General features: G+C 41.1%; 1 long non-coding RNA gene across 1 annotated transcript; it reads right to left on the bottom strand.

Annotated features, from left to right (window-relative positions):
* Nucleotides 1–8,643: 8,643 nt before the first annotated feature.
* Nucleotides 8,644–12,000, bottom strand: LOC133821575 (uncharacterized). The gene is made up of 3 exons (XR_009887678.1): nucleotides 11,718–12,000; nucleotides 9,493–9,534; nucleotides 8,644–8,911 (listed from the first exon to the last, which is right to left on the bottom strand). It is a non-coding gene; the product is annotated as an uncharacterized LOC133821575 (long non-coding RNA).
* Nucleotides 12,001–19,304: the final 7,304 nt, after the last annotated feature.

Genomic DNA, 19,304 nt, shown 5'->3' with positions numbered 1-19,304 from the left:
CCAAGTGGGTCAAAGCGGAACCCGTGAACACCATCACCTCAAAGAAGGCTTTGGACTTCATCATCAACAACATCGTGTGCCGGTACGAGTCCCCCTACAAGATCGTGTCTGACAACGGGAAGCAGTTTGACAGCATCCACTTCACGGACTTCTGTGAGAGACATGGCATCATTAAAAGCTTCTCCGCAGTTGCCAGACCCCAAGCAAATGGGCAAACAGAGGCCGTCAACAAAATCTTGAAGGGGACGTTAAAGAAAAAGCTTCAAGCTTCCAAGAACAAATGGCCAGAAGAGTTGCCCCGCATGCTATGGGCGTGCCGGACCACCGAACGAACGTCTACCAGACACACTCCTTACTCCATGGTGTACGGGTGCGAAGCTGTCATCCTAGTAGAAACAGCTGTCCCATCCCACAGGAGGGACACGTATGATCCAGCTCATAACCACGCCTTGTTCCAGGAATCCTTAGATTTTATCGAAGAGATCCTGGAAGAATCTCAAGTTCAGTTGAAGATGTATCAAGCCAAGATCGCTAGGCATTTTAACTCAAACGTAAAGAGTCGAAGGTTTGAAACCGATGATCTAGTCCTAAGGAGAGTCTTCCCTGCAACCCAAGACCCAGGAGTGGGGGTTCTGGGCCCAAACTGGGAATGACCATACGAAATCCAACAGGAAATATGTCCGGGAACGTACCGATTAAGGTGACTCGACGGGACTGAAGTCCCAAGGGCCTGGAATGTGAAACATCTCCACAAGTATTATCAGTAGTGAAGAGACCATGTTTAGGCTTTTAATTTTCCTTGTAATGTACGCCTCAGGGAAATTTCATGAATAATAAAAATGATGTGTTCAAAACATCATATGTAAAAAAAAAATATACACTGTGAAACAATGAAAGTTCTCGTCTGTGAAATAATAAACAAGTGACCCATGACCAGTCCTCGATCACTTGAGGGGGGGGGGGGGGGGAGGGTGATATATCCATTCATACGAGCAAATCCGAGAACAAAAATAAAATAGGACGCCAAATGCTCTTGGTTAGAACCAATGAATAGTAATGGAAGCCCAACTCCTAACGAAAGGACACAAGGTTAATGTCTAGACCCAATCCGGACTAACAAGGTCCGTGGGGTACAAGCCCAAATGGACGCAGGGCTAAGGCCTAGTCCTAACCCGGACCGACAAGGTCTGGGGGGTATAAACCAAGTAGGACGCAAGGCTCAGGCCTAGTCCTGACCTAGACATACATGGTCCGGGGTTACAAGCTCAACAGGACTGAAGGCTCAGACCTAATCCTGGCCCGGACATGCATGGTTCAGAGGTATAATATCCAATAGGACATACGGGCCAGCCCTAATCCTAACCCGGACATGCTTGGTCTGGGGATATTCAGTTGACTAAAACATGATCCTGAATAACCAAATACCCGTCCATGTCTCCTCTATAAATGGTCTAGGCCGAAAAAACCTGTCCCATGGTTCAAAATAAGCCAACCAACTCCCTAATGGCCCAGGCCGTTGGAACCTGAGCAACTAGGTTAGAGTGAGTTAGTAAGTTAAAATCTAGAAAGATCTCGGGCGGTCCAGGTTATTGGAGCTCGTATTGTAAAATCAGAATAATTTAGTCCAGACCGTCAAGACCCAAACACGGGTCACCAGAAGAGACATTTTCTGCAACTTTTCCCCAACGGTCCCAACCATTGGGACCGGGACTGAACATTCGACTCATTTACACAAGGTGTTAAAACACTTAGTGAAAGTTTAACGAATGGAAGCAGGATAACCTTATGCAAGAAATGAAGTAAATGCGAATAAAAAAATTGTCTTAGACGCATCCGTGTCAATAAAAGTGTTACAAAAACAAAAACAAAAAAAAAGAGGAAGAAAAATAGGTAGAAGACCCAGGTCTAGGCTTCGCTGAGCCTTGATGCCTCTGGGTTGGCTCCATCTGCCTCTTCCTCGTCCAAGGGTTCCACGTCAGCTTTCTCCTTGGCCTCAAACTCGGCTCTTTTCGCAGCGGGGTCGGGGTAAAGCAGGAGGTTCATGTTCTTGTCCTGGACCTAGTCCATGTAGATGGCCTTGTCAAAGGTGGCCTCCAACAAGGCGTCCGCCTGTTCTTTCTCACGATGGGTCTCATCGTGCGCCTTCACCTCCTGCTGAAGCAGGTCGTCCAATTCATGGACTCGAGACTCAAGACCGGTGATCCTCTCCCAGTCCTGGGTAGACTGGGCTTTGGCCGCCTCCTGAAGAGCCTTTACTCGGAGAAGCTCCGCCTCCAAACTAGCCACCAGCTTGCTATTTTCGACTTCTCTCCGATACATAGTCTCTTCAAGTTGAAACTTAGTCCGGGCAGCCTCTTCACGGTCCGCTTTGGCCTGAGCCACCTCCTTGCCCAGGGCTTCCTTAGTGGCCTACCGATGGTTCACGGCCGCCTCCAGCTCCAGTTGGCCCATCTCCATTTTCATTGCCATCTCGGCCACCAAGTTGGCATTCCAGTGAGCTAGTAGAGTGTCCTGGAATGAATTGAAGTTAGAAAAATCTGAAGAACTAAAAATGCAAGAAGCAAAAGGACATGTAAATGGATAACTTACAGCAGTGGCCTGATGGCGGATGGCCTGGGAGATGAACAATGCGTCCTCGTTGGCTATAGTGGTGTACCGCTTCAACTGCAGGTTGGATATAGCAGCCCCTACCTACTGCAGCAAGTCCACGGTGAATGGAGTTGTGTCCTGCCCCAGTTTAGGACGGAACCTCGTTTTAGCAACAAGCCGGTCCACGATCGACTGGGAAGCACTGATGGCCGCCGGACGCTCTGAAAACTCGACCGTACGAAGGATCGTCAAGGCTCGGTAGACCTCCTCCCTTTTCTCCTGACCATGCCCCCACATCCGTGACACCATTTTAGACCGCTCCTCTTGCATGATCGCCTCTCCCTCTTCGGGCAAAGTCAGATGAATGGGAAGCACGGGCGTTTCTGGAAGCTCCCGGGCGACAAGTTGACTTTCCCCGGAGGAATCCTCGTCCAAGCCAACGTCTTTGGTCTTGGCCCTCTTCGCCCCTTTCGCGGCCTCACCCGCACCCAAGTCTGCGATTCTCTTCCCGAAACCCCGACTCACAAGAAGTTCCCGCTCCAAGTCGATTACCGGAGGATGAGCAGGGAGAGCCAGAATAGTTTCAGGATGAACTGTCGTGATCGAGACCGCGACTGAGGCCTCCCCGACGGAGTTAGGCTCTGGCACCGAGCTCCCAAGTATCACGTCTAGAGCTTTCGGCTTGGGCGTACCTTTAGCGGCTTTTTTGGCCGAAGCCCTAGCCTTGGTAACCCGGGCCTCAAGGGCCTGCTTCATTTTCTCCATGGGGTTGGACATGTCGGACTCTTCTGAAATAGACAAACAAAAATGGAATTAGAAAAATAAACAAGTTAAGACAAATGAGTAAAAACAAGGCTAAAAGTACTCTGGGACGAACCCTTGTCTAGAACTCGGACTCGACTTAATTCTCCTAAGGCGAAGGAATGGACTCGGTCTCCCATGTCATCCGGGTATAGGAAGTTCCCATATTGAAGGAACCCGGTCGAGCACATGAGAGCTTCTGGATCTATAGTGATGGGAGACGAAGGTCTCATTTCTCCTTCAGCCCCAAACAGGGGGCCTCGATAAGCTAGTCTATCCCTAATTAAGTCCCCAACACAGGGAGCATAAATCAATAGCAAAGGTGAATTACCTCACCCTGATACACTAGCACCAGGGGTCCCCGTGTTTGGTTGGGCCTCGTCGAAGAGGGTTTCCAGCTCCTTGGAGGTGGCACTCTCCTTCTACTGAGCCTGGTCTCGCTTTGTTTTGGTCGTGTCTGCCAGGGCCGCGGCCTCCATAGCCTTGATGTGCTCAAGGGCCAGCTCCTCCCTCAAGGCTGGGTCTTTCTCGCCCTGTATCCCCTGGAGGCTAGGGTCCTTGATCGTTTGGTTGGCAGCCAACATCCCGACCACTCAGAGGTTTTCGGTGTAAACGTAGCCCCCTACGTCCAAATCCTCCGCGCTTAGCATGGAGCAGAACTTCTTCCGGTCCAACATAAACTGGGTGAGGGGAGTCTGGGCATAGGGTCCTACCATCTAGGGCAATATATTGAGAATGAGGAATAAAAGGGGAAAACGAGAAAGAAACTAGGGAACAGGAAGCCACTTACCCACTCTCTGGAAGTCCAGCATCAGCGTGGGGTTCTTATCCAAAAGAAACTCGGACGTCATGAACCAGTAATGTCTGACATTCGGGGGGTGCTTCCATGTGCTGGTGGGAGCAGCGTAGTTGCCCCACGGTTTTAGTCTGTAGAAGCCGTCCAGGGTCTTGTCCTTGACGTTGAGCTGCAGCTCCAGCTTGTAGAAATACAGCATCTCTATTGGAGTTGGATCTGGGACTCCCTTCGCTATGCAGAATATGCGCCATCCCGCAAGCAGTTGGTATGCTTGAGGCAGGAGCTGGAACGGCGCAATCCCCACGAACTTGAGGAATTGTGCAAAGTAATCATGAAGCGAGAGAGTGGCTCCCGTACTGATGTGGGCTACGCTCCAGGCCCTGAATTCTCCCACGTCGGTGTGAGCTTTCTCTTATTTTCTGGCCAGGTGGTTATAGAATAGTTCGGGAGTCGGGGTTCTCCAGGGCGTACAACATCCAATAATTTCAGAACAGGTTCTGCACCCCATCCATCTCCCATCTTTGCCACTGGAAGCCTTGTGTCCTAATAGAGTGAAAGGGGTTGTTTGAACATGTTCTTCTGAATGGAGGGTAACGCCGGAAGTCATGGCTGATGATCTAGGATCAAAACAGAACAAAACAAACAACCAAGCAGTCAGCACCAAAACCCAAGAAGATTGGCTAAGGCACGAGGGCTCTCCTACGAACTGCTTGGAAGAGTCCCCTCGGGATCAAGTCTGGGATCACCAAGGAACCGTGGCACCCTGATCGGGAACGAATAAGAAGGGATATAGCTGAAGTTCTCCTAAGCTGTCCTATTACCGCTTGTCTGGGAACCGCCCGAACTTGAGGAGATCCGGGACAGTCCGGACAATTTTTTCCTAACCTATTCTAATGCACCCAGAGTCAGCCTAAACAGAAGCGAGCTCTAACAACCTAAATAGACAATTTTGACGATATGGAAAATGCAAGAAAATAAAAAAAAAAGTTAGGAAAACTTATTGGAAAGGACTGATCGTGAAAAATGGTGTATTTCCGGCGACAGTGATGGGAAAATCGCGGTCTTGAACAGATGAAGGCGGCTCAAAAGCTTGTCTATTGGACAGGCTGAGGTCGTCTGCTCAGGAAAAGCTGTGGAGATCAGGCACGTCAGAAATAAATGGCGGCGAAGATGAAGTAGATGATGGTGAATGTCGTCGGCGAGCTCGGACGTAAAAGTTCTTTTAAGCATTTTTTGTTCTGAGAGTGTAAAGATGTCAAATGAGAATCTGAGGTTATTTATAAAAACCAGAAGGTTGTTTTGATCTAACGGTTCGACACTATTCCACCCATCTGACGGTCCTGGATCATGCAAGGACATTAATGGGCCTCCTCGAATACTGGGTCGCGGTTACCTAAGGGTGCGATCCGCGCAGCCCTGATCCAACGACCCAGAGGAAGAGCATCTCAAAGGTCATCCCATCCAGCAGTCCCCTTTAATGCAAAGGTAATAAAAGGGTCGTCCGTGCGGATGAGATGCTTTGGAAGTCGTGCTGACGAATGATTGCCAACACGAAAACTAATAAAATGTCTTCTGACCTTTCAGATTCAAGTGCCAATAGCATGCCAGTCGCAAGAGGACACGTATGCACATCATAATGAAGCTGAGTGAACAGGAGGCCTCCCAACGACCATGAAGTAAAAGAACCGGGGTTCTGATAAATAGACCCGGACATTAGTAAACAGACCCAGACCCTAGTAAACGGACCGAGCTTTTCAAGATTCGATCCGGGACGTTGGAATAGGTGCTCAGTCCACGAGCTTTTGGCGAGCACTCCCCCACGACAACGGATCTATCATCTTGAGATCGAACCAGGAGATACGGAGCTGAGCTGGGAAGGTAACAAGTCTTCACCACGCAAGCACAGATGAAAGCTTGGGGGTAATTTTTATCCCCGTTTCTCCCCAAGTGTACGGATCCACTTTCTGAGTTAATGGGCCGTCTCCCAGGAACTTAAAGCCCAGGTAGGGACCAATAGACAACGATAGAATGAATATTGGCAGCCGAAGTCTCGGCAAAGCCCAAAGGGCGTCCCGAAACATTAGCGAGGACCATCGCGTTGGCAAGTTGCATACTCCCAGACCTCTACCTCCGGGACCCCCTCGGGGCGCAATGGCAAGGTCGTGAGTCCCACGTTCGAGAGTAGGCCGGGATCGTTGTGGATAAACCTGGGTCGGTTGGCCAATTTTGGCGTGGTAAAGTATCCCTGATACTGACGTCATCCCAGGAAGCGTAGAGCTATGTCCCCATAAGTAACCTGCAGAGGAGGCTGCCTCGGGAATGTACGCCATTGGTTCAGAACTGTGCCGCCAGTACACTGACAGATCTTGTCCCCCGAATCTACCTCATAGCCCATGACACCCAGACTGAAACACCAGTTTGTCGCAAGTCTTATAATGCGATTGTGTTTGGGCTGGCCCAATGGGCCTTGGTTCATTTATGTTTTATATTTCAATCCTTCGTATTGAGCCTCCGTCAGAGAACAAATAATATTTACACCCTTATTGGGCCCGGACTAGCCCAGCCCAAGCCTAGTGCACTCACCTGCCTCTAAATACGAATAGTGGTGCATTGGAGGGGGGATCCTAGTTTTTTCTTGTAAGCAATTACTCTGCTAAAACTTGCAGAAAACTCCATTATCAAAAGCTCTCTAAGCTTTAATACAACTGACTCGTGGACTAAGGCTTATTAACGCCCCAACCACGTAAAATCCTTGCTTGCATTTTCTAAATCCTTCCTTCTAAAGCTCTCTTATCTTTCATAATTCTAGTTTCATAAAAACTTGGTAAACATTATTAATATTGATAAATTGGTGTCAATAAAATAAATAATATTAAATCAAGTTTCAAATTATAATTAGTTAATTTGAATAAGGATTTATTTAATTAATTAAAAAAATAAAAGGTTTTGAATTTAGGCCCAATTGAGATTTAAATTCAAAACAAAGAGATTGGGTCCAAGTCCAATTTTTGGGGCCCAAAGCTTTTATCTTTTTGTTTATTATTTTTATTAATTTAAATTTAAATAAAGCCCATTAAGTTTCCTATATACGGAATATGATTTCTAGAGTTTTCATAAGGAAGTAAGTCTTAGTTGATTCATTGGGTAAGTGAAAACCTAGGCAATCTAATCATTTCTTAGCCATTATCACTTTTTCTCTTCTAGATCTCTCTCTCATGTGTTGAGAACCAGCCCACACTAGTTCTAGGTGTATCAAAGGGTTGGTGAGGAAGACTGTGTTATTGTTCTTATTCAATCTCTCTCAGCTACAGAAAGGAATCAAGGGTTAAAGAGATTGAAGGAATGAGTTGTCCAGTTTTACTGTGTATATGTAAGTTTTTATACTTAACTCTGTTTTGTATCAATTTCATATGAGCATGTTCTAGGAATTTGTATGTTTGTTTGTTAATATGTAAATTGCATAAAAATAAATAAAGATCCTGCAATATGTATTTCCTACAGGAAGAAGAAAGGAGGTTGGGAATTCTAAAATCCTGAGGGGTAACCCTTTGTTTCATGGTGAGTTTTTCTTCTTCTTCTTCTTCTTAAATCTAAGAGCATTTTTTTCTCTTATCTTTCTTGATGTGGGTTTCGAAAACCCTAGGTTTGTTCAAGAGGGTGCCCTTTTTTTTTTTTGCGTCTTTGATTTCTAGCAAGAAAGTATATAGCCTTGATGTTGATGTTGTGTTGTTTTGTTGTTGTGATCTTGATTCTTGTTTTGGATTGTTTCCATGAGAAAATGTGTTTACATGATGATGGTTGTTTTTTTTTTTGTGACTTTGTTTTTTTTAGTTAATTCCATTATTAATTTTATGGGAAATCTTAAAGAGGATAGATTATGAAAAGTCCTATTCTTATTTAATCTATAATTTTATGCATTATGGTATGTTAGAAATCCTATTATTAAGTTGTTAATTGTATTTTTCCTACTAATATATGGTTATGTTGTCTTTTTTTTTGAGCATATAGGTTTTGAAGGAAACATGTCAAGGATCTATTTGACATGGGTTTGGAAGGATTCGTTGTTGTTTGAGTATATAGGTTTTGGCCTATGACTTATTTCCCTTTTGGCATGTTTTATTTTTTTTCTTACATTTTTGTCACTTGTGATCTTGGAAGCATCCTAAGTTATTTTAGGTTTCAAAATTTAGTATAAAGCTAAAATTTAATTGTGACCATGTTATTCTTTGAGATTGTGATGTCTTGTTATTAAAGATGCCAATTGGATTCTTTTGTGTAGATGGTTTAAATTCATAGTGCATGCTAATTGTTTTCTTGGAATGCATGAAATTATAAAAACATGCTAAGTTAATGGTTAAATATGATTAAGAGCATATTTGTAAAACGCCCTAATCTAATACTTTGTAAAACATTTGCATACTCATGAATTTAAAGGAGAAAAGGCACTTATTATAAAATCCCAGTGGGGCCTTGCTAAAACATGCAAGTTGGGCCCAATAGTTTAAAAAGAAAATGAATAGTTTTCATGCAATGTTCTTAAAAATAACCAAAGTTCAAGTCCCACTGATAAGTTTAGAATGTCAAAATAAACATAACATTATTTTTAGAAAAATTGCATTTAAATTGATCGTTTCTCGTCCATAGGATGCCCCCCACGCCATACACATCCTGACGATAGAACTCCCCACATCACCACGCGTGCCAAAGAGAAAACATATTTGCTACCTGAAATGAAAGTAAGGGGGTGAGCTAAAAGCTCAGTAAGAAAGTGCAAATAACACACAACAAATCATAACAAAACATACTCACATTCATACATCATCGTACATCATAGCATCATTATCGTAATGACATTATTATTGTAAACATAAACATAATCATCACAACATTGGCATCATATACAAGGTCATCATCATCATGATAACATAAAGATCATAAACATAACATCATGTCTTTGTGATCATGGCTCGCTAACTTGTCCATGTCACCTCTTGAGGTAAATAGGATCTCTGGTCCTTCAATAACCTCGGCACGTCCGCCCTATGAGCTTCATCTTCATATCCTTAGTAACTCGGGTTACATCTTCACATCCTTAGTAACCCCCTTATTGTTGTGTCGCGTTCATCACGCTAACAACCATTTCATATCATATAACATTCAAATACATACAAACCAGTCATATCAACATACATTAGAAATTTACAATTCATATCACAAAATATCATCGTACATAACATTCTTAACCATATAGTGCAATCTTACCATACATAGAATAAACAACCAAAATTTCTATCTAACTTCCTTACCTCAGGTCCAAGCAAAGCAAAAATGAAAACTTCACAACAAGCCTATACCATAACAAAATAACATCATTTAGCATCACATAAAACTCTATTTTGCCCACTCATATAACTCATGTGTGCATGGGCCATGCACACATGGAAAATTACTCACAACATCCAAACTAGGCATAATTACACATAAAGTCATCAAAAGAATAATACAATTTTTACCTATATTACATGCATCGTCTTTCTATAAAAATCATATGGTAGCATAATATGCATATTTTTGTACGTAAAAGTGCATTTGCATGCGACATGCATACATGGGAACGTTGTTGAAAAGTGACGTTAAAAACGATAATTCCTACGCGCTTATTTCTATGGTTTTCAAAACAATGATTTAGTAACATACTTTTATTACCATTATTTATCTCTTTAAAATCACTAAGTTGATTAAACCTCTAGAACATTATTTTTATTTCATAAAATAATTTATTTAGTCATTTAAAAATATAATAATTCCACTATTTATTTTTAAATTACATAAAAATAATAAATGCTATAAATTATGTAAAATACTTATAATTAACATGTTTCCTTCGAATTTGTAACATGCTTTAATCATCATTATTTATCTTCTTAAAATCACTAAGTTGATTAAACCCTTTGAGACATTATTTTTATTTCATAAAATAATTTATTTAACCATTTAAAATATAATAATCCCATTATTTACTTTTAAATTCCATAAAATAACAAAGACTAAAATAATGTAAAATACTCATAATTTAACATGTTTACTTAGAAAATAACATTATAATCCAATTATCAGATTTACAAATTTTATGTGAGAAAAATATAATTGTTAGGTGTGGAAAAATACATTCTTACTTTTATTATTCTAAGACTTAATTTTAAGTGGAATAAATTCATATGTGAAAATCTAACAATTAGTTTTGAAATATTTAACTAAACTTTCAGCCATGATTTTAATTATTTAAAAATCACAAGTGAATTAAATTCAACGTTTTTCTTAATTGAAACAATGAAAAATCATATCTATTAAAATGAACACTTATGGTTATATTAAAAACACCACTTTAAATCATTTCATGGGTTAGGGTATTGATTTATTTCAACATACACACAAAATTCATTTTTATTAAAAATACAACCTCGCATTTTTTTATTAAAATTCCAGTAACTAAATATATCCTCAAAATCACCATTTTAATTTTTAAATGCTCATATTTTCATCAAAAATATGAAAAAAAAAACTGTAGGTAATTATTTACACAAAAATATCATTTCAAGGCACCTTAAAATCTCACATTTAACTTCTTAAAACATCAAAGCACTTGCAAAATTTACTTAAGCATTCAAAAACATTTTTCTTATCATTTGGGCACTTTTTATACACAAAAACAGCAAGTACTTCAAATCATAATATTCATCACTTTCACCATGTTTTACCAAATCCAAATATATTACTCATGCATGTTTAATTAACACAATTAATCACAAACCTTAACATCCTTCTATCATTCAAATAATTCAAAATAAAACAACTAACATATACTCATTTAAAACCTTACAAACAACCTATTATATTTCTAATGAGTATAGACATGCCACCCAACAAAATAATAAAGACAAACATGCATTAATAACATAAAACACCAATATTCATATATACCTTTACATTAAACCTAGCATGTTTCTATTTTCCAAATAACATGACCAAAATCATAGAAACATAATCAAAACTTCACAAGTATTATTTACACATGCTTTAGGTGAGATCTATATGAGATTTCATGCTCTTGAATCCAAAATATATGACCACCTAACATGCTTCCCTTCAAGCCACATAACCATAATACAACACATTCATCAATACCAAATATAAACAAAACACTAGCTTTATTTCAAAACATGATTTCTTTGAAAATATCCCTCAATATCAATCAACACAAACATAATATCCTACCTAAAACACAAACCCACTTTCAGCCATAATCTCTCCAAAATATCAATCAATAACCAAAAGATTGTGGAGGAAATTTAGTACCTCTCTTAATAAAAATCAAGAACCCAAACTAGAACCACCTCCTTACTCAAACCCTAGGGGTTTTTCAAAAATTCAAGATGGAGAAGAAGAAGAACACCAACAATTAAAAACAACTCTAGTCCATATACTAGAATTAAAAGAAAGAAAAATCATAAAATAAAATCAAGAGTCATACCCTAAAATTGATCCCTTCTTCTTCTTCTTCTTTTCTTTCTTCTTCTCCTTCTCTCTCTACCTCACGCCTCTCTCTCTCTCTCTTCTTCTCTCTAGTTTCGGCAGCCCAAGAGCATAATGGCTCTCTTCCCTTTTTCCTACCCTCTTTATTCTAATTTACTCGTAATAGCCTAATAAAAATAAATGGGTAAGTTTCCTATTCCTAATTATTTTCTCTTATTTCTTATTTAATTGTTTTTATTTTTAAATGTTATGGAATAGAGATGACAACATCTCTTCCATTTTTAACCAATATATTCACCCAAATAAAATAGGAAAAGAATGTCCCCTTTCCCACTATACTCCACACGTCCAAGCCCATTTCCCTTTTCTAATTTTTATTTATTTATTTTTCAAATAAATAATTAAATCTAAATAAAAGGAAACTACAAGTTTGTAGAAAATTCTACACATGTGCACAATGAAACCATGCACATGCACACACTCAATAACTAAGGTACATCACTACCTACCATGCACCTTAGTGCATTCAACCAAAACTCAAATAATCACATTTTTAAAATAAAATAAATAAATAACATTTAACAATTAAATTCACAAAATTCTACCAAACAATTCTAACAATTAATTTAAACAAACAAGCAATTAAATAATAAAATTCACAATACTTAACAATTAAATAAAACAAAACACAAATATTTAATTACTAAAAAAACAATTTGGTGCACTACAATATTTAAATAAATGTATGCATGAAGAATTTTTGGTTTATGTATGTGGTAATTTATCAATGATTTAAAAGATGTACAACTTATGCCTCAAAATTCATATTTTAGAACTAATGTAAGTAAAAGATGATTTTTTACACTTAATATTGTATTTTATTCAGTCAAATGCGTGCATTTTTTTTATATCAAGTTTGTGAAGGAAACTATATTTTGATGCTTACAAATTTTATTATAAAAAAATTAATATAATAAAATGCTTGCTGAAATTTTTAGTTTCTTGAAAGAAAGTTTCATTTAAATAAAAGATATAAAGTATATATTCAAATAATTTAAGACATAGATTTTATACATGAAAAATATTTTTTTTTTTACACTTTAAGTAGGGATTATCTCAATTATAATAATGACGTTTTTTATTTGTAAAACAATTAATTAAGTAACATTATTTTTAGGATTAAGTAATTTTATTTGAGAAAAAGGGAGTATAAATGAGTATTTTCCAACTTATTTAAATTATGACTTATATGAAAAATGTGGTGACCTTGAGATATCAATATTTTTACAAAGTTAAATTATTAATTATTTTATTTATCTACTTGGTGAAGTAAGTAAGTGCCTAATTGTTCAATATTAAATAATTATGTTAAATGAATTATTTTGTGAGAAATGAAAATAGATCAGAGTTACTATATTTTATTTTCATTTAAAATAATAAATAGAATTAATATTTGGTAAAATTGCAACTAAAATAAAATGACTCTTTGTAATAAAATTTTGAGTAAAATTTTATTATTTTAATGTAGTGTCGCGGTATAAATCAAGTCGGTAAAATATGTTTGTTTGCTAAATCTTATGAGTTGAATAAAAAATAAAATGATTGAAATCTACCAACTACTGAGCGCGTTTTAAGAACCTTCCAACATATGCATGTTGATTGGAAGCTAAGTTTTACATCCAAATCTATGCCTCTTGATTAAATGTATGATTGTTGCTTGGCATTCATTGAGGCTTCACTAGTAAAATTCAGATTATTCTTTTTATGATTTTATGTTTGATTTTTGTGTGATTATGATTGAGATGCAACCTGTGCCACGTGTACATGGCTCATGTACACGTGGGGTATGTTTGTTTATTATGCTTAGTTTTAGTTGATATTGAGACGAATGTTTGGTTGTAATTCTAGGCTCGTTGTGAAGTACCCCGCTCATTATTTTGCTTCGACTCAAGGTAAGGAAGTTAGATAGAATTTATATGAGATTATGTTGACTCTTTGAGATGTAATGTTATTAAATGACCTATCTGTATATGTGCTTGTATATTGTATGAACAGCAGAGGTCGTTAGAGTACTGAACGCTACACAAAAAAGGAGTTACTAAGGTATCAAGTAACTCATAGGGTGGATGTGCTGAGGTTATTCTAGGACCAGAGCTCTTGAGTAACTCAAAGAGGAGGATTTCTTGGTTTGTGCTTTACTGGTTACCTCATAGAACTTGTTTGCTTTATTTGTTACGATGAGGATAGACTTGTTTTGTACTTATGTGAATTGTTGTTTACTTGTTTGTAATTTCTTACTGGGCTTTTAGCTCATGTTGACGGTAAGAACTTGTCAATGATATAAGGTCAGAAAACTCATACTATATTGCGAAAGATATGTAGGAAGAAGATGAAAAGAACTTGAAAGAGCAAAAATACAGAACAACAATGGAGCAAAAATCATATCTTCCTTAATTTTATGTGCATACAAAGAATTTTCCAACCTCTTAACCTGAGGGGTCGAAGCCTATTTATAGGTGGGCTCTATTGGACCCTGATACAAGTAGGTCCCAAGGGACAAGGACGTACACAGGTACATCGCCATGGTAGTGGTTCAAGACATTGTTGTGTCTACTCTGACAATGCCAGGGTAGTGGCGCAGGACATCATGCCGTCAACTCTTGCATATGGTCGAGGGTGCCCAGGTAGTGCCTCCACTCTCCGTACGGGTTCGTACTGCCACTACTTGTCAAACGGGGATGTCAGGGCCATGCCTCTATCCTCCTCAAGATTGTATACCCCGTACTCATATACATACCTTGTACCTAATGGTCCTTCTTATATATCCGAGACACATCATCTCTCCAAGATTTCTCCCATTCTGCTAAGTGTTGTTGATCTTGGAAATTCATCTCTACGGTATAGTGGGTTTCCCTTGGATGCCATGGGTGGAGTGCGTAGCATCGGGGATGCACATGTGTTCAGGCCAAGCCATTGGCGAGTGACATTGGTACCCACAGAGCCTAGCCCAGATCTTGCATAGCTAGACTGGCCCTTAAGGGTGCCTCCATCCAAGACCTCAATGCGTGTCGCACAGAGAGCCTTGTGGGGGTCTTCACAGCAAGCCACCCTTGCGCGTCTCAGCCCCTCGCACAGTGAGCCATCTCAGAGTCTTGGCCCCTCGTGTGGCGAGCCATCCCTCGTGCAAGTAGGCCATCCCAACGTCTCAGTCCCTCGCGCAGCGGGCCATGCCCGTGTCTCGGCCCCTCGCGCATCGAGTCTCCCGGGCACCTCGGCATCCCAACGTCTCGGTCCCTCGCGCAGCAAGCCATGCCTATATCTCGGTCCCTCGCGCCTTGGCATCCCAGCGTCTCGGTTCCTCGCATAGCGAGCCATGCTTGCATCTCAGCCTCGTAGGCCGGTTAGACCTCGCATAGCGGGCTCCTTCATAGCAGTGGCCTCGCTTTGAGGCATATAGGAAGGCATCGTTCCACATAGCTTGACGCCTCCATATACAAGGCCTTCCTCCTAGTGGGCCAACTAATGGAGGGCCTCTCTTAGGTGAGGGACCACGTCCATGACCCTGAACATAGCGGCTCCTTTGGCTTCCATTTCGTTATACGAGCCAGGGGGTCATGGCATCTGCGTACCCTAGCTTTTCATATAGCGAGGCTATCCTTTGTCGTGATGGCTTGTGAGACAGCTTACGAATGGCTAAGCATATGACCCTTCGATGGGGATCTCTACAATAAATTCTTCTTGGGAAATTATCCAACATTCACACTTGCCCCCGAGTCTATAAGTACACTTTTATGTGTTCTTGTAGACTTTTTCTTCTCCCTTGTTTGATATGGATGGCATGTTTTGGGAGGCTCAACCTTGATATGCTATCCAATGTTGCTTGAATAAACATAAAGTGGATTTGGATGGTGTGTTTCTTTATAGTATTTAAAGAAACACAAAAACCAACCATCTTTGGTGATGATCCAAGTGTATCCCTAAGATTGAATAATGGCCAACTGTTTCCAAGCGCGGATCCCAAGGTTGCCAATGCTTTTGATCTCCACCATTCAAGTAGATTTGATCCAATGGCTAGGAAGCCTTGACTTTCCTTATAAATACCCCAAGACTTGAACCCACTTCTCCACACGAAGACTTGCTTAACCTAGTGGTATTCCCTCTAAGCCACTTCCAAGAGCTCAAAGGTTCTATCCTCCATTGAAGCATTCTTGAGGTAATTTTCTCTTCTTTTCATTTATTCATCCTCTTTTTTTTTTTTTTTACTTATTTCTCTTTATATCAGGTTTGCATGGTAGTGGTGCTAGGCATTCTCTTGTTTATAAGGACCCGCCCTCGCTTATTGCTCGACCGACCTTACACCTCCACAAGTCTATCCTTGCGCACCTGCGGATTCATACATCTCCAGGTATGCCTCCTTCCTCCAACGATACATATGTGTTCTTTATCTATTACACGGGGGTAGGGTTACTGGCTGTAATGCACTCATTCTTTAGAGGTTGTCATTCTCTTTTCTTATGGCCCTTCAAGTTCATATGCATAGGCCCTTTTCTTATACCCCTCATACTCATGTTGTAGATATAGAATTATCCTTATGCACATACGTCTTCGAGTCTTAACTGGCCTATGGCATCTAGGCGATGTCCCGAAGGTTCATCTAATGTTGAATTTGTTGAATTGTCATCCTCCGACTCTGAGGTTGACGTTCGCAGACCCTCTAATCGTGGGGGTGTGCGAATACTCTACCTCCAGATATTGTCATACCTCAGGCAAAAGGCACGTGGCTTGGAGAAGGAACTATAATCTATTACTAGTGGCGAGGGTTTAGACTTCTCCCCATGGCATGCGACGTATGTGTTCCAGCTACAATCAGCCTTTCAGGATTGCCTTTCTGAAATCACTTGCCTAGAGGAAAACTTGCCCCCCGAGCATTTTTCTTTCTGTGGTGACGAGTCTTCAAGTCATGGGGGTCCCCTCCCTGAGGACGATGACTATGAATCAATTGAACCTGAGTTTCTTTCTATGATCCCACCCACGCTTCCTCCCCTACCCCCGGTCTTATGCCCTAGGGTCAAGCAGAGTGCTAGTAGATGTAAGACGCATGGGGGATCTTCCAGGACCTTGAGAAAGTCTATAGCTCACAAATTTCCTGTCTCTGTCTAGGTACCCGAGATGCCGAAAAGGACCTCCGATACTTCCGAAGATGCGGGCAGGTCTAACTTTACTAGCATTAAACTTGCCAACATGCTAAAGGCTCATAAGCTATCATTAGATCTCAAGTTTGTCATCCCAAAGCGCGAGGACTGTGCATCTGAACCGCCCGAAGGGTTCGTGGCCTTCAGTCACTCCATAATCAAACCTGGTGGGTCTCTGCCGCTTCACCCCTTCTTCATCAAAGCACTTAACTACTTCGAACGGGCGCCTCTACAACTATCCCCCAACTCTTGGGTGGTGCTTAGCAGCTTATACGTGCTGTACCAATAGGTGCACTCCAGAGGTCCTTCCATGAGCGAGGTTCATTACCTCTTCACCGTTAGGGCGAATTCATCTGCTCCCAGGTTCTATCAGCTCCAAAAATTCATGGCCCATAAAGGGTCTCCCCTCATGGAGGGCTCTATTTCAAATAGGGGCTCGTGGAAAATTGACTACTTCTTCACTTATAGCGTGTCCACCCGACACACTCACTTCAACGCTTAAGGTAAGACAATTCTCACCTTCAGTTCATACATGAGAAGTTTCTCTTTTACTCTGCTTTTCTTTTATGGTTTATCTAACTACGGTTATTTCTTTTCTCTTGATTGCAGGTCTCATAGGGGTTGCCAGCCCTACCTTGAAATCTTTGGCCCGTGATCGGGTGATTAAGATCCTGGACTTGCCAGCTGAATGCAAACTAGCTTGTGCCCTTTTTACTGAGAGCAAACTTCACTCGTACAAGTTGATGTCCACGGACCAAGTCGTCTCTTTATGTTCCGTCTCATCTGACTCCGCAGGTCCGTGGCTATATGGCCATGATGAAGGTAATTACGACGAGGCAGCTGATACAGACTATGTTTACCCATCGGGTGATCATATGGACACAGAGGAGGTAGTGGAGTCTGAGCACTACTCGTGCCTGAACTCTTTCGCTGATAGGGCTAGGGACGTGGCCGATGATGGACATACCAACAGTGTTACCTCTTGGGTGCCATCATCGATGCCCGGCAATGAGTTTCCCTTCAACGCCTCTGTCCCCCCGCCCTTTTATGCCTAAAACGAATTTTGTTATTCCTTCTTTTGGTGGGGATCCTCTACCCTCGGGGGGGGGGGGGGGGGGGGTTCTAGGCGAGCGTCCTCGGGTGCCTCTTTACCTAAAGAGATGACTACGCACTCCTTTGCCCCCCGCACCTCTGCGGATGGATCAGGGCCTTCTCGGTCAAAGCGCGTCTCAGCTAGTGCACACATTTCCCCGCGTTGAGCTTATGCTTCCGCCTCAGAAGACCATCCTCTGGCAAGCCAGTACGGGGAAGCCATGAGCCATCATCTGGGAAACCTTCCCAAAGGCGAGTAAGGATCCTTGCATGACGTTCCCGACATTGAGTTGGAAGATGCTTATATGCGAGCCTCCTTGCAGGTATTTGTCAAAACATTCGATTTATATATTTTATATATATATATTTATATCGCTTGACCCTCGAGGCTTTATTCTATGTTTTTGTCCTTACTTAGGCTTCTATCCTGGGTCACTGACTTATTGCCTCAAACTCTTCATCAACCCAACGGCTACAATGCAAGCTCAAGGAGGCATTGGGGAATCTCTCGATGGCCAAGGCGACGAAGGATGTCTTGTCGAGTCAACTGACCAAGGCGGTTCGCCAGAGAGATTCCACTTTAGCCCAGGCTGCATTGACTTCTCACTCCAACACCAGGTTGGAAGCTACCATCCATACTTTAAATGAGAGGATTACTACGCTTGAGGCTCAGCTTGTGAATGTCGAGAACGACATAGTTGAGCGTACACTGCATGCGGTATGGAGGACCAACCCTGTCGTTAACCTGTCTCCCTTTGGAGATTATGCAATTGAGAAAATCTCTGAGTGGAAGGGTCGGGATGGAAACGTGTAGATCCCTTTGCATTCGGCTTATATCTGTTGTTTCCATGTAATCCATCATATTATTTTCCCTTTCTCTTTTTTTTTTTTTTTTTGTGTTTATCAAACTTAGGGGACTTTGGTAAGTCCCTCTTATTATTATTATTATTTGTGGATTACATATCTCTTCCTTGATCTGATGATGATAATATTTTTGGTGCACCTTGACTATACTTCTAAGGACATGTTAACCCATTGGGTTCTCAGGGTCCTTTTATATTCTTTGCGCGCGCTTGTTACTTTTTGCGAGAAGCGTCCTTCTCTTTATTATGCATAGTACTATTTCTTCAAGGGTCTCTTTTATGACCCTTTTAGGCTAGCTGGCTTAGTGGTCGTTCTAGACTTATTGGGAGATTCCTTACAGCCTCATCCCCTGCGGGGGTGTCAGCCTTTGGTTAGAGGTCATCTTTTTTTTAAAACTATTCCCTTGATATTCATAAGGGTAGCTAATCCTTTTGAAT

The sequence above is a fragment of the Humulus lupulus genome, chromosome 3 (assembly GCF_963169125.1).
Source record: "Humulus lupulus chromosome 3, drHumLupu1.1, whole genome shotgun sequence".
Taxonomy (NCBI): domain Eukaryota; kingdom Viridiplantae; phylum Streptophyta; class Magnoliopsida; order Rosales; family Cannabaceae; genus Humulus; species Humulus lupulus.
This window is presented reverse-complemented; position numbering and strand designations above follow the sequence as displayed.